The following is a 14,109-nucleotide window of genomic DNA, read 5'->3' as shown; positions in this document are numbered from 1 at the left end:
GAAGGACCAGATAGTAAATACTTCAGGCTCTGCAGGCGATGGGGCCTCTGTTTCAGCTGCTCACCTCTGCTGCTGTAGCAGGAAAGCAGCTATAGAACTATGCAAACAAGTGGACATGGTGTGTTCCATAACACTAAAAGTTTTTGTGGAACCTTATTTACAGATTTGGTCCACAGGCCATAGTTTGCCAACCCTGGTTTAAATCACAGAGATAAAGAATTAAAGATAGGGCACTTCCCTTGCCGTCCAGTGATTAAGACTTCGCCTTCCAACGTAGGGGGTGCGGGTTTGATCCCTGGTCAGGGAGCTAAGATCCCATATGCCTTGGGGCAAAAAAGCAAAACATAGAAGCAATATTGTAACAAATTCAATAAAGACTTTAAAAATGGTCCACATCAAAAAAATCTTTAAAAAAAAGAATTAAAGATAAATGTGATCACTATGTATAAAATAGTCAACAAGGCCCTAACTGTATAGCACAGGGAACTATACTCAATGTTTTGTAATAGCCTATAAGGGAAAAGAATCTGAAAAAAAATCTATCTATCTATCTATCTATCTATCTATATGAATGAATCTGTTTGCTATACACCCGAAACTATCACAACATTGTAAATCAACTGTACCTCAATTAAAAAATATATATATAAATAAAGATAAACGTGATTAAATTCCCTGAAAATAAAGTATTAAAACAATGCATACCATTCTCCTTTAAAAGTAATAATAATCTAGAGTATAACTACTGAGAAGGAAAGGCAACTTAGATTTTTTACTATATATGCCTATGTATGATTATTTAATCCTAACACCAACCCCACTGAGACAGCATTATTAATTCCCATGTACAGATTGAAGAAATAGAGGCTTAATAAGGTTAATTTGCACAAAGTCCCGTGTCTGTCACTTCCAAAAATGAGGTCTTTCCAGTGTACTCATACTTTATTTCCACATTAATCATTATTATATTAACACCTTTTCAAAAACTTCATTAGAGATACGTTCAGTAGATTACTCCTTTCTGCCCGTGCACGCACGGTAAGCACTGCTGACGTCTCCCCCCTCCACTGCCGTCATGTCTAAGTCAGAGTCTCCCAAAGAGCCCGAACAGCTGCGGAAGCTCTTCATCGGAGGTTTGAGCTTTGAGACAACCGATGCGAGTCTGAGGAGCCACTTGGAGCAGCGGGGAGCGCTCACAGATTGTGCGGTAACGAGGGATCCAAACAGCAGGCGCTCCAGAGGCTTCGAGTTTGTCACGTATGCCACTGTGGAGGAGGTGGGTGCGGCCACGAATGCAAGGCCACACGAGGTGGATGGAAGAGTGGTGGAACCAAAGAGGGCCGTCTCAAGAGAAGATTCTCAAAGACCTGGTGCCCACTTAACTGTGAAAAAGATTTTTGTTGGTGGCATTAAAGAAGACACTGAAGAACATCGCCGAAGAGATTATTTTGAACAGTATGAGAAAAATTGAAGTGACCGAAATCATGACTGACCGAGGCAGTGGCAAAAAGAGAGGCTTTGCTTTCGTAACCTTTGATGACCGTGACTCCGTAGACAAGATTGTCATTCAGAAACGCCACACTGTGAATGGCCACAACTGTGAAGTAAGGAAAGCCCTATCTAAGCGAGAGATGGCTGGTGCTTCATCCAGCCACAGGGGTCGAAGAGGTTCTGGAAACTTTGATGGTGGTCGTGGCGGTGGTTTTGGTGGGAATGGCAGCTTTGGTCTTGGAGGAAACATCAGTGGTCCAGCTGGCTTTGGTGGCAGCCACGGTGGCGGTGGCTGTGGTGGCAGCGGGATGGCTGTAATGGATTCGGTAATGATGGAATCAGTTTTGGAGGTGGTGGAAGCTACAATGATTTTGGCAATTACAACAATCAATCTGCAAATTTTGGACCTGTGAAAGGAGGAAACTTTGGAGGCAGAAGTTCTGGCCCCTGTGGTGGTGGAGGCCAATACTTTGCCAAACCCGAAACCAAGGTGGCTGTGGTGGTTCCAGCAGCAGCAGGAACTACGGCAGTGGCAGGAGGCTTTAATTACTGCCAGGAAACAAAGCTTAGCAGGAGAGGGGAGCCAGGGAAGTGACGGGGAAGCTACAGGCTACAACAGATTTGTGAACTCCGCCAAGCACAGTGGTGGCAGGGCCTAGATGCTACAAAGAAGACATGTTTTAGACGATACTCATGTGTATGGGCAAAAAACTCGAGGACTGTATTTGTGACTAATTGTATAACAGGTTCTTTTCGTTTCTGTTCTGTGGAAAGTGTAAAGCATTCCAACAAAGGGTTTTTTTTTTTTTTTTCCAACAAAGGGTTTAAATGTAGGTTTTGTTTGTTTGTTTTTTGGCACCCATGCTGTTGGTTGCTAAATGTAATAGTCTGATCATGACGCTGAATAAATTGTGTCTTTAAAAAAAAAACCAAAAAAACCTCATTAGACCTTCAGCCATTTAGCTGCCCCAGTTACTACTTCTAAACCTAAAATACAAAAATACATTAAGATAGGAACTGTGGTTCACCTTCATTCACAGTAACCCTCACTTTTACCCCCACTCCATCGTTCAAATAGCAGGTCAGAACTGAAGAACTTACCAGTTTAGTTTAGTCAGGGTTTTCTTTAAGGGTGAGTTGGAGCTGACTCCAGGGAGCCAGCTATTAAATATTCAGGCTTGCAAACCAGCTGTTAAAAGCTCATCCTGAAATTGTCCATGGGCTCCACGGATCCAGTTGGTGGGTTGGGCATTGGGGGTTTTTAAAACCTCTCTCTAGGTAATTCCAACCTACAGCCAGAGTTGGGAAACCACTGCTTTTAAATGGGACCCCTCTTGTCATAGCTGTGTGTTTTCTTGCCTGGGTTAACCTGTATTCCACTTTGCTTGGAGAAAAGTTACTGTAATCCACTTGCTTAGCTTCCAGACATGAGTCCAATGGGACTGAACAAATGCTTGCTTATGTCTTAGTGGCGCAGCCGTGGAAAGAGTTGGCTGGATTTCTGGTTATAATAGCACTGCACAGTCTCTCCTGGAAAATATTTGCATATATTTTTTGGCCCACTTGGGAGAAATTCAAGTATTAAACCAGAGAAAGGTACCAAAGGAAATTAAACCAATTTTTTTTTGTTTTCTTGTTTAGGGGGCCTATAACGACCATGAAGTCACAGATTATATCTATAAATGTGTAATTTAAGTTTCTGCATGGTGTTGTTTCATTTCATATTCCTGTGTCTCCTGCTATCTGGCCTGAGAGTAGACCTCTAACATTCCTTTATAGCTTTGGCAATAGGTTGCTCAGATTATAACATTTTGCAGTTCTCCGGAGTTACTAATAAACAGCAAATCATTTTAAAAAGTAAAGTATTAATTTTACCCTCAGGATGGAAATGACTGGTAGAACTGACAGAATTTAGCTTGACATTTAGAAGCTTTGTCTGAGTGGAGATGAGGTGAACTCCCCCCCAATCCCTTTATTTTTAGAAAATGAAATACACCTAAACAGCCTTACTAAAGGCAGAAAATCTGAGAGGAAAAGATAACTAAGGTGAGGTCGAAACTAACATAATTCCCCCCACCCACCTAAAAGAAGAGAATGAAACAGAAGGAAAAAGCTCAGAGAGATAAATCCCATCCTGTTTAATGGTGGAAAAAAAGAAAATTGAAATATTTTAGCCTGACTGAATTTTGTGACCTACTTTTAAAGTCCTGAGGCCAGGCTTTGGTATTTCTAACAGATTCTGCCCTAAAGAGTTAAGTATGTGGACAATGCCTAAAAAACATTCTCTACACTCTTCCCATTGAGAAAATGGCCTTGATTTATATTTCCCTTTTCACATAAACGTGCTGTCTTAAGCTGGAGAATGACTTCATGGTGCAGTACTCTCTGGCTTGCGTATGTATGTGCAGGGTCACTAACACACCCTTTCCTGGCCTATGACTTGTTTGCTTGTTTGTTTATATACTGCTTTGTTCTAATCACTGGCCTTTCATCTTCTTCATTGATTGACTTGTAAAATTTTTATCCTGCTTCCTGAGTGTTATGGTCCAGTCTTGTAGCTAATTTGCTTCCTTCCCCACTGCATTATGCGGATGCTTATTTTTAATGTCTTACTACTCAAAGCGTTGGTTAGAGTAAGGATGGCAACGACGAGATAGTACTTCAATTATTTTTCCTCAACTACATCACTCATAAGAGACCTTCCCAAACAAAACATTTTCTTGACTTGAAGAAAGCAATCAAATCGATGCCGATCTGTAACAGTAGTAGATTATATCTTTATAGTGCACAAATACATTCACATCACCATTTATTAACACCACTTTAAAGACAAAAGAAATCGAGGCTCATCTAAGTGAAAACTGGCCTGAGTTCAGCAGTCCCTAAGTGAGTGGCCCTGTTTTCCACAGCACCAGGATGGGGTATCTTCTCATTTCACATAATTTATAGAGCATCTATTTTGTTATAGTCACCGTTCCAGGCATTGGGAGTACAAAAAAGCAGAAGGCATAGCCCTTATGGATTAGAACTTACATCTCTTAGTAGAAGCAGGTTATACACGTGTAGAGCAGACACTTAATGAACATGACATACACACAGGTGGACTAAATGACTAGCATGGATGATTAGCTAGACAAGATAGAGGTACACATAGGGTCATTCTTTCCATACTGTTGTAGTGCAGTTACAATCTATATATTCACATCCACAAAATGTCTTAGAAATTGTAAGGCAATGTGAATTCCAGAGCAGTTGGAATAAGGTGAAATCAGTGGGAAAGTGATCGGGGGCACACAATTTTAGAGCAGGATCCTTATGGTATGTCAGCTTAGGGAATTCGTAAGCAGACCCAGATATGTTGACAAAAGGGATTCTGTAAACCTGGAGTTTTCTGGGCCATCTTCTAAAACCCTGGGAACATAGAGGTAAAGTGGTGAGAGCTTTCGGCATCAGAGGGATCTGGATTCAAATCTTGCTTCTGCAGCTTGAGAGGTAGATGGCCTTAAACCTTTGTAAGCTCGGCCTCCTCATGTATACGTTGGAGACAATGCCTACCTCCCCATGAGGATTAATGTGATAAAGACAGGGACGGAAACAACTGCTTGTGTTAACACTGTCTCTACTTAAACCTCCAATTTAGAAAGGACATTAGCTCTGAAAGCCCTGTTCTGCATCCGAGGCACCCAGTGTGTTCAGGAACCCCCGGGTCAGTGGTGGAAATGGCCGACACGTCAGACTGTCAGGCCTTCTTGAAGTAGCTCTACAGCACGTTCAAAACAAAGAAAACATTTCGTGCTCTTAACTGAATCCTGCCCTTTTAGACAGTATTTCACCAGCCCTGGCCAGGACCACTTGTGCATGTTTATTTTTTGTCTGTACTAACCTCAGAGAAGATTGATTCCAGGAATGTGCATTACTGGTGGCATTTGCTAGTGATGTGCTTTTGGGCATGGGCATATTTTCCAGGGGAAGGAGTGTCATATCTGAGAACAAAAATGACACTATTTGTTATCAGAAATACAGGAGCATTTTAAGATAACCATTTTATGACCAGAGCTGGTAGAAGTAAAAGCGTTAGCAGGTTTACAAATTTTTATAGTTTGTCTTGTTGTTTTAGTAAAGGTAGCGATAATAACCGTTTTAATTGTGGAACTTCAGAGCGTGAAGAAAATGGAATATTGGATGTTTCTAGCAGATACACGCACTTATCAACGAGCTCTCTCCCCTCCCTTGTTGAAGGATGCGCCCACATAGGCCCAACCGCCATCACTATCTGGGGGAGGCACCGTCTCGGTCAGATGCCCCACTGAACATCTCACTGATAAGATATGTCAAGGTCTTAGAGCCATGTAAAGGGCATCTCAAGGTCTTCGGGACCAGTGAGTTTTGAGTACAGTGTCCGGGAAACTCCTTGCCCTCTTTCCTATGAAGGGCAGAAAACATCCTCAAAGCTGCTCTGAGAGGAGAGGGCATCAGATGTCACTGTTCCTCCACCCGGCCAAGGAGGGAGAGCCCTACAGAGGTCATATAGGTTCTCCAGGGCGTCAGGCTTCAAAACCAAAGTGATGTTGGCCGAGCAGTGCCACTCTCGGTATTTACCCAAAAGGAATGGAAGCATACGTCCACAAAAGACAGGTGCAAGGATATACAGGGCAGCTTTATTTGCAATAGCCCAGACTGTTAACTAGGCCATCTCCAGGTACACGTATAACCAAATTGTGATCTGTCCATACAATGGAATACTATTTATAGTGATTTAAAAAAAAGAAGAAGAACAAAGTACAGTTACACCAAAAAAAAAAAAAAAAAAGAAACCACCATGGATGAGTCTCAAAAACATTATACTGGGGACCTCCCTGGTGGCACAGTGGTTAAGAATCCACCTGCCAATGCAGGGGACACAGGTTCAATCCCTGGTCCGGGAAGATCCCACATGTCGTGGAGCAACTAGGCCCGTGTGCCACAATTTCTGAGACTGCATTCTAGAGCCCACGAGTCACAACTGCTGAAGTCCGCGTGCCTAGAGCCCGTGCTCCGCAACAAGAGAAGCCACTGCAATGAGAAGCTCGTACACCGCAGCGAGGAGTGGCCTCCGCTCGCTGCATCTAGAGAAAGCCCGCGCGCAGCAACAAAGACCCAACGCAGCCAAAAATAAATAAATTTATTTAAAAGCAAAAAACATTACACTGAGTGAAAGGAACCAGACACCAAAGAGTACGTATGAAATTCAAGTAGCGGTAGCTGATCCGTAATGATGGAAATCTGAATAGCAGTGGACTCGGGGAATGTGGGGAAGGGTCGCACCCAAGAGAAGTATCTGGACTGATGGAGATATAGTCCATATCTTGACTGAAATGTTGGTTACACGAAGGTAGACATTTATCAAACTAACTGAATTAGACACTTAAGATCTGTGCATTGGATTTACCTCAGTTAAAAAAAAAAAAAAAAAGTTGTTGGCCCAGGCAGAAATGAGGAACCGGAGCCCACAACTTCCACTCACTCCTTGAAAGAGCAAAGAGCATTTCCTCTGCTGTAAACAAGCCATTTAAGAACAAAGGAAGTAAATACACGCAGTAGTTTAAGAAGAAAATCTCTGGAATTTCCTCTCTGTTGAAGAAAGACAGCAGAATCCTTTATTCTCAGCTTTGGAACTCTGCAGAAACGATAGCATGGTCAAATAAAACAATTGCTACACTTATTAAATGAAGAACTAGTTGCCAGACACTGGGTCTCAAGACACAGAATCAGTGTTTCCGATAGAAAATTATAGCATCTGGGTCTTCCAGTGTCCAAAATATTTTGCTTTCCATGAGACAGTGAGAATTTTACAGGAGAGAAAATTAAAGCTGCTCAGTTTCAGCCTGCATCAGGCACATCCTCTGAAACTCTAAATAAGCCCCGTTTCTATAATGGGCAGCCACCTAATAACAGCTTATCTTCAGATTTAACATTTGCAGTAACAAAAAGGCATCAACAGTTTATCTTCTAATGAAAATATCTTCGAGTCCTACCATTTTGGCAATACCATGCTTAATCATTTACATTTAGTTATAAACGTGAATTTCATCTCTTCTCTTAACTGTGTTATTGTTTAATCAAACTCAATAAAAATATGTCCACTGTTAATTCCCACAAGAAATCTTGACAGTCTTTATGTCATGTTTCACCTGGTGCTAGAAACATAGTTCATGGCATGGTTTTGGCCCCCCCGATCCTTGTTGCTTTTTCTTTGTCCCAGCAGGGGTCTCTGCACTGGCCAAAAAATATCACGAAATATCACAAGATAGTTATTTTAAAGGGCACACTCCCTACCCCCCAAAAGAATGAAGTCACTTTAAGCTAGGGTCCAGAGCTCATTCGTATGCCAGCTCCCATCAGTACACACTTTCACTAATTTTCCTCTGGAAGCAAGTACCAGAACCGAAATATGAGTGCTAAAGAGAGCCACCCATTGTAAGCATGGAAAACGGTGCGGATTCCACTGAAAACACAAACAAGCAGACGCTCAGCGCTGCCCTGCACCTCTACTGCGAAGGTGATGGGGATTTAACACCTGATGAATTCGTAGCCCAGCCAAATGTGTGTGTTTCCAAGGAACCCCTTTCATTTTCCTTCCCGTCTAAAACTCAGCATATTAAAATCAGAGAAGCCCTTTCATCTTCGTGGGTATCATAGCAGCAAACTTATTTTAATGTCTTTTCCATGTGGGTCTACTTTTAACAATAAAAGGATCCCCAGGCGCACACAGCTGCACCGCATTACAGACAGAATCTGCAGAAAAATGGGAATGGCTTTGAGCTAATTTGTTCTTGCCAAAAAGACAATCCAGGTACAGAATCTCCCCGCTTCTGTCCCCAGGCTTGGTTCATACTCCTTGGAAGGGCACTAGAAGGGAAGTGGTATCTGACAAGAAGGGAGAAACGGGCTGCTGGAACCTTTCTGGTACCTGGAAAGGAAAGGATGCTGGCCACGCACTCAAGCCCCTTGCCACCAAACTTACATAGTTCCTCCTCGGGAAACGGGATGCTGGTGATAATTTACATTCATCAAAACAGCAACAAGTTGGCTTGATCTTATCAGATCAGAGATGTGTTTCATACTCCATTGGACTGAATTTTTCTTTAATCTAGCCAATTCAGGCTCTCTTTGGTATGGAAACACACATAGAAAGTCACCCCTGAGAATCTAAAGTTGGTTGGGAGACCGTATATAGGAATTTGAAATCTAATCGTGCCATGATGTGCTGTGTTTCCTACCTAGATACCCGATTATTACTTTTTTTTTTCCTAAAGGCAAAAAAGGTAGCCAAGGTGTTCCAGATGCTTACACGTCCAAGAACAAGTCACTCTCAGGGAACCCGCTTTTCCTCTTGTCCAAATAATTTTGAATAAAATAGCTAGACGGCACCCGTCATTGCCTACCAGCTAAGACATCTCTTTGCAGCCTGGGTCTGGGAGGATTTTTAGTTTTCAAATAGATAGATTTTTCAAAATTACCATAATTTTCAAGTAACAAGAAAAAATACATGTAAAGCAGATTTCTTTCATAGCAAATAATGAAAATGGTACTTTCCACGTGAGCTATCGCGAGCTCTCTCTATGGTATATAACTGCATCCTAGTCAACATCCTCGTCACAACTTTGACTTGAAACAGTTGCATAGGGAATTCCCTGGTGTCCAGTGGTTAGAACTCTGTGCTTTCACTGAAGAGGGCCTGGGTTTGATACCTGGTCAGGGAACTAAGATCCCGCAAGCCACAGGGCACGGCCAAAAATATTTTTTAAATAAAATTTAGAAATGTAAAAAAAAGAAAGAAAACAGTTGTATAGAATCTTAAGCTCAGGGATGGAAAGAACCTTGACATGATTTTCTATTGGCTGTCCTCTTCCAGTTCCTGTCTGCCAGGCAGAAATGTACGGTGTGTTGGGAGATTTTTATTGACATATATACACTAATATGTATAAAACAGATAACTAATAAGAACCTACTGTATAAAAAATAAATAAAATAAGTTCAAAAATTGAAAAGAAAAATGTACGGTGTTACCCAGGCTGAACTCCAAGGCCCTAACAATTAGCAGGACCAATGCCAGGCATTCAATGTAGGATGATGTTTTTGAAACACGATCATGATCCTGTATCTTGAACAGGCCCCCAAGTGACACCCTTAAATGACCACTTTCTAATATAAGAACTTTGCATAAAGTTCTAGGCCATTATTGTGTTGACAGTCTCCCTAAAATTCAACCTGGTGAAGTTCATTTTGGCAGAGTATGTTGTTGCTACCAACAGTATTTCCCTGCCATTAAAAGGAAACAGTCTTTGAAAAAAATGTTTAATTAGAGCCACTTGGTTTCAGTAATATATGTGTATATAATTTAGAATATGCTATGTTGTACCTAAAGGAAAATTATTTTCGTAAGACTAACGAAACTTGACAAATGATGAACTTTTAAAAGCATATAATTAAAATGTTACAGCTCCGTTGTGAGTGAGGTGCCAGAGGGCGCCCGCCTGGAGATGCTTGTGACGGGCTAGGTGGGTTCCTACCGCCACCTGTGGACAACACACCTCAGCCTGGAGGGTTTTTTTCCCTGGGAGATGAATAAGACCTTTTTGGAAACTAAAACCATAAAATTAAAGTTATGAAGTAACTATAAGTATAAAAATTGGAATTAAAAATAATTTTTAATCAGAGTTTCTGGAATAACTATAATAAACATGCATTACAGAAACATACTGTTGGTAACTAATACATGGTACTTGGCAAGTAAATAACAAATGGAAAGTTTAGTAGAATCCATTTAACCCATTTGTAAATAATCTGTAGGGCTGTGTTTCCTAAATGAGTAAGTAATAAATATTCCAAAGAAGATTTTTTTCTCTCTCTCTCTTTCTTTTTGGCTCATAATAAAGATCTATTTTCTGGCATCATCAAAAGAGGAAGGTTTGCCAAGACCAGAAAGCTTGTCCTTTGCCATGTAGGAGCCCTTTAGCTAAAGCTATAAATGTGGCATACTGAATGAACATTGTCATTTTAGTTCTGTCCAGCAAGAATGGCAAACTGGAAAATGAATTATGCTATATTGGAAAGTAGGTTCATTTTCATGGTAGCTGTGCCTCTTTAAAAATAGCATCTCACAGCCTCCTAGAATTTCTGTTCACTTTGTCTGTATTTTCTATTATAGAATAGTATATTTTGGAAAGATGACAGGGCTGAAAACTGAATGGATATTTTCTCGGAACATTTTGCCTCTTTTGTCATCTTCCAGAAGACGGCAATCTGTTGGTCCTTCAGAGTGATATCAGGCTCTTGTCTAGAAAGTGCTCTGAGTGGCCTGAATTTATTAACCTAGTAAACCATATTGTTACTTAGGTGCCTGGTTAATAGTTGTTGTTGACTCTTCTCATTGACAGAGCAAGATACTAAACAGAATCAGTTCTGAATGCCGCTTCTTTGCAGGCTGGTAGTAAGTCTACTTCCCTCGCCCAAAGGAGCTCCAGGACTTAAAGTTGGCTCAAGGGACCGGAGGCTGGGGTGACTAAATCTGAGGTCCTGGGTTTGATTCCCATGTGGGCCGGTTCACTTGGCTCCGTCCTCCAGCCCTGAACCATGCCCTTGAGGCTGGTTGAACGTAGTCCCTTCAATTCTCTCAGGAAAGAGATGGTGGAGGCCTGGTCAACACAGGTAGGGTGAATCAGGTTCCCAAAGAGTTGCCTTACTCACTGGCTTGGCCCAAGAGGATCAAGGCCAGTGTAAAAATACGGTTATGAGAAAAACCAACTCGGATAAACAAGAAGGTCCCACTGTATAGCACAGGAAACTATATTCAATATCCTGTGACTAAACCATAATGGAAAAGAATATGAAAAAGACTGTATATAACTGAGTCACTTTACTGTACAGCAGAAATGAACACATTATAAATCAACTATACTTCAGTATTAAAAAAAAACCCTCACAGTGCATGTCTGTGAAGTAGTCTGAATGGCCTCAATTTATTCAGTGACAGAGCAGCAGTATTGCTGTGACATGTTCATCTCCATGGTCTCTTGTGTTCAGTACAAATGCCCTTAGAATAGTCAAAAGAATAGGAGACTGACAAAGACGAATTGGTAAAAGTCAATGTCTTAAGACTGGGGCGGCCTCAAACCATTTTGGTACTTGTTGCCGAGAGAGGGCAGAGATTCTGTGACTTGGATGGAAGGGGGTCCGTTCCACTTCCTGCTCTCTTTAAAGTGATGGTCAGAGAGCAGCTCCCTCCCCTCGCCCACCCGTGGGAGAGGATTCCTGGGGGAGTGGCTTCATTAGCTACGTTGTCATTCCTTAACACCCCTGAATTTCGGAGCATTACTGCCCCAAACTCCTCCTGATGAAAGGAAGCAACAGAGGAAAAACAACATGCCATAAAATAGCATGAGATCTTTACACTGTGGAATTTTAGAACCAGAAATATGTGTCAAGATCACCTTAGCTATTGTAATTTGTAAGTTATGACCAGCAATTTTTAAAATAAGGAAAGAAAGAAACAGAAAATATGGTGTTTCACACTTCGCAAGGATAAATATTATCTGAGGAAACTTGTAGTTTTGTGTGTGTGTGTGTTATTTTCTGAGTGGTGATATAAAATGTTTATTTTTTTACCAGATCATGGTCAGAAAATTTGAAAGCCAGTGACCTAGACTCACCCTTTCATACAAGTGTAGTGTCAAGCCCAAGGTCATGTGGCCCAATTCGGTCAAAACAGTATCAAGACCCAACCTGCCTGATTTCCATTCTAGTGCTTATTCCTCTCAGTCACACTCCAGCCAAGGCAAAATACTGAGTGTGTTCTCATCATCAGTTATGCTGTAATCGTAGTTCTTCATTCACGAGACCTCATCAAACCGTAGCCATACAATTTCTTCTGGGCCTGCAGATCCCGGAATGTTCCCAGGTTCCCCATTGCCAGAAAGAACACAGGGTCCTTCACTAGAGCTTAACCACAAAGAGGAAGAAAAATGTTCATGTTTCGGTGTGCCCTTTTTTTTTTTTTTTTTGGTAGAGATTTCTCTTTGGTCACTTATCCATCTTAGGCAGTAACTGAGCGCTCAGCACGAAGACCATCATTAGATACATCTGAATAAAGTAAAGGTGGGAAAAGATACAGCCTACACCCTGAGGGGCTCCAGGGAAAAGAGAAGAAACTGTGTCACATCAAAGATACCAGTGAGAAAATTGTGTCTGATATTAGTGCAAGATAATATGAGAGCAGACGGGTGCCAGTGGCAAAAAAGGCTCCTGTGTGGGGCAGGTGTGGCCTGGAAGGGCTTCTGGACGTGATCTCCCACCAGAGACGTTTTGTGTTTGGATGTGAACCTTGGGGAGTGCAGGCTTCATTTCCTTCACAGAAGGCCATTTTTTCCCTCCCAAAGAGCCAGCTCACCAGAACTCAGAGATTTCAAGACAGGTGTTTTCTCTCGGCTCTGTCCTGGGGTAGGTGAAAAGGATTTCTTCCAAATATTGAAGGAACAGATACGGCCACCTCCCTCTACAGTTCCCGTAAAACCTGAGGTGAAAATAGTTGTGAGTTCCTCTGGGTTTTAGCACTACGACACTGATATTTTTGGAAGCATCTTACCCCGTACCTAGTTGAGACCATTGTATCTTTACATGGTCGCTTCTAAAGATCTAAAGTTGCTGAGAAAGCTGAAATAGTTGTTGTAGAAAATATGAAGCAGACAGATGGTCGGTATTTCCCTCTCAGTCGGAGCTCTGGGCAGCCTTCATTTTTTGTTCTCCCCTACTCTACCGTGCGTTGATCTTTCTGACTATTAGCACTCTTGTTCCCCTTTCCTGTCCTTGTTTTGACAGGAAGGAAAATAAACGTAGGCAGTGATGAAGCTGGGAGTATGGCTTTCCAACTGCAGCCTCTACCAGAGCCTAGTGCCCTCCTGGTAGCCTGCCTGCCCGCTGAATGGTAATTAGTTGGATAGGAATTTTCACAGGGGCCTCCCCCTCGGAGCGATTTCGCCAAAGAGTAACCCTCTTGTCTAGACCGTACAAACCCATAAAGTCATCACTAGCTGGGATTTCCAAGCTACAGAGCAGGAATAGAAAAGCCTGCCCCTAGTCTTAGGGGATTTTTCAGTATAGAGCGCTCATTGTGGAAACCCGCCCTACACACCAGCACGTAGACCTCTCTCCAGGAAGAGGGATGGAAAGTCGCCCGCCGCCTCCGTCATCCCTGGGAAGACACCCCTCACCATCTCTGCTGTGTTGGGTTTATACACAGCCTCACCCACACCTTGCATTTTAAACCTGGGACACTCTCCTGGATTTTATTTGTGCAAGTGATTTTTGAGAACGATCCAACTGTGCCTTTTACTCTCTTGTTTGCCAAAGCTAATTATTATTAGTGCGATAAAAGCACTTTGAATACTTGACATTTGAAGAAACTAGACTGGCATCACTTACCCCGAGAAAGACGAAAAGGATTCAGACTTCAAATCCAGTGCTCTTAGCACTTTCGGTACTTAGCGAAGTATTGACAGCTATTACAACAATAGCGAGGATGAGACTGGAAAATGGAAACGTGCACTTTGGAGGGAAGGGGGCAGAAAGGGCAGGATGTGT

General features: G+C 42.0%; 1 protein-coding gene and 1 pseudogene across 2 annotated transcripts in view; both read left to right on the top strand.

The window, feature by feature from the left end:
- JAZF1 (JAZF zinc finger 1) overlaps window positions 1-14,109 on the top strand; it is a 337,621-nt gene that overhangs the window by 293,130 nt on the left and 30,382 nt on the right. The gene's annotated exons all lie outside the window — the stretch shown is intronic.
- Window positions 1,076-2,472, top strand: LOC132430677 (heterogeneous nuclear ribonucleoprotein A1-like; annotated as a pseudogene).

Source organism: Delphinus delphis, chromosome 9, assembly GCF_949987515.2.
Source record: "Delphinus delphis chromosome 9, mDelDel1.2, whole genome shotgun sequence".
Lineage (NCBI taxonomy): Eukaryota > Metazoa > Chordata > Mammalia > Artiodactyla > Delphinidae > Delphinus > Delphinus delphis.
Note: the sequence above shows the minus strand (reverse complement) of the source record. Positions and strands in the feature narration are given on the sequence as shown.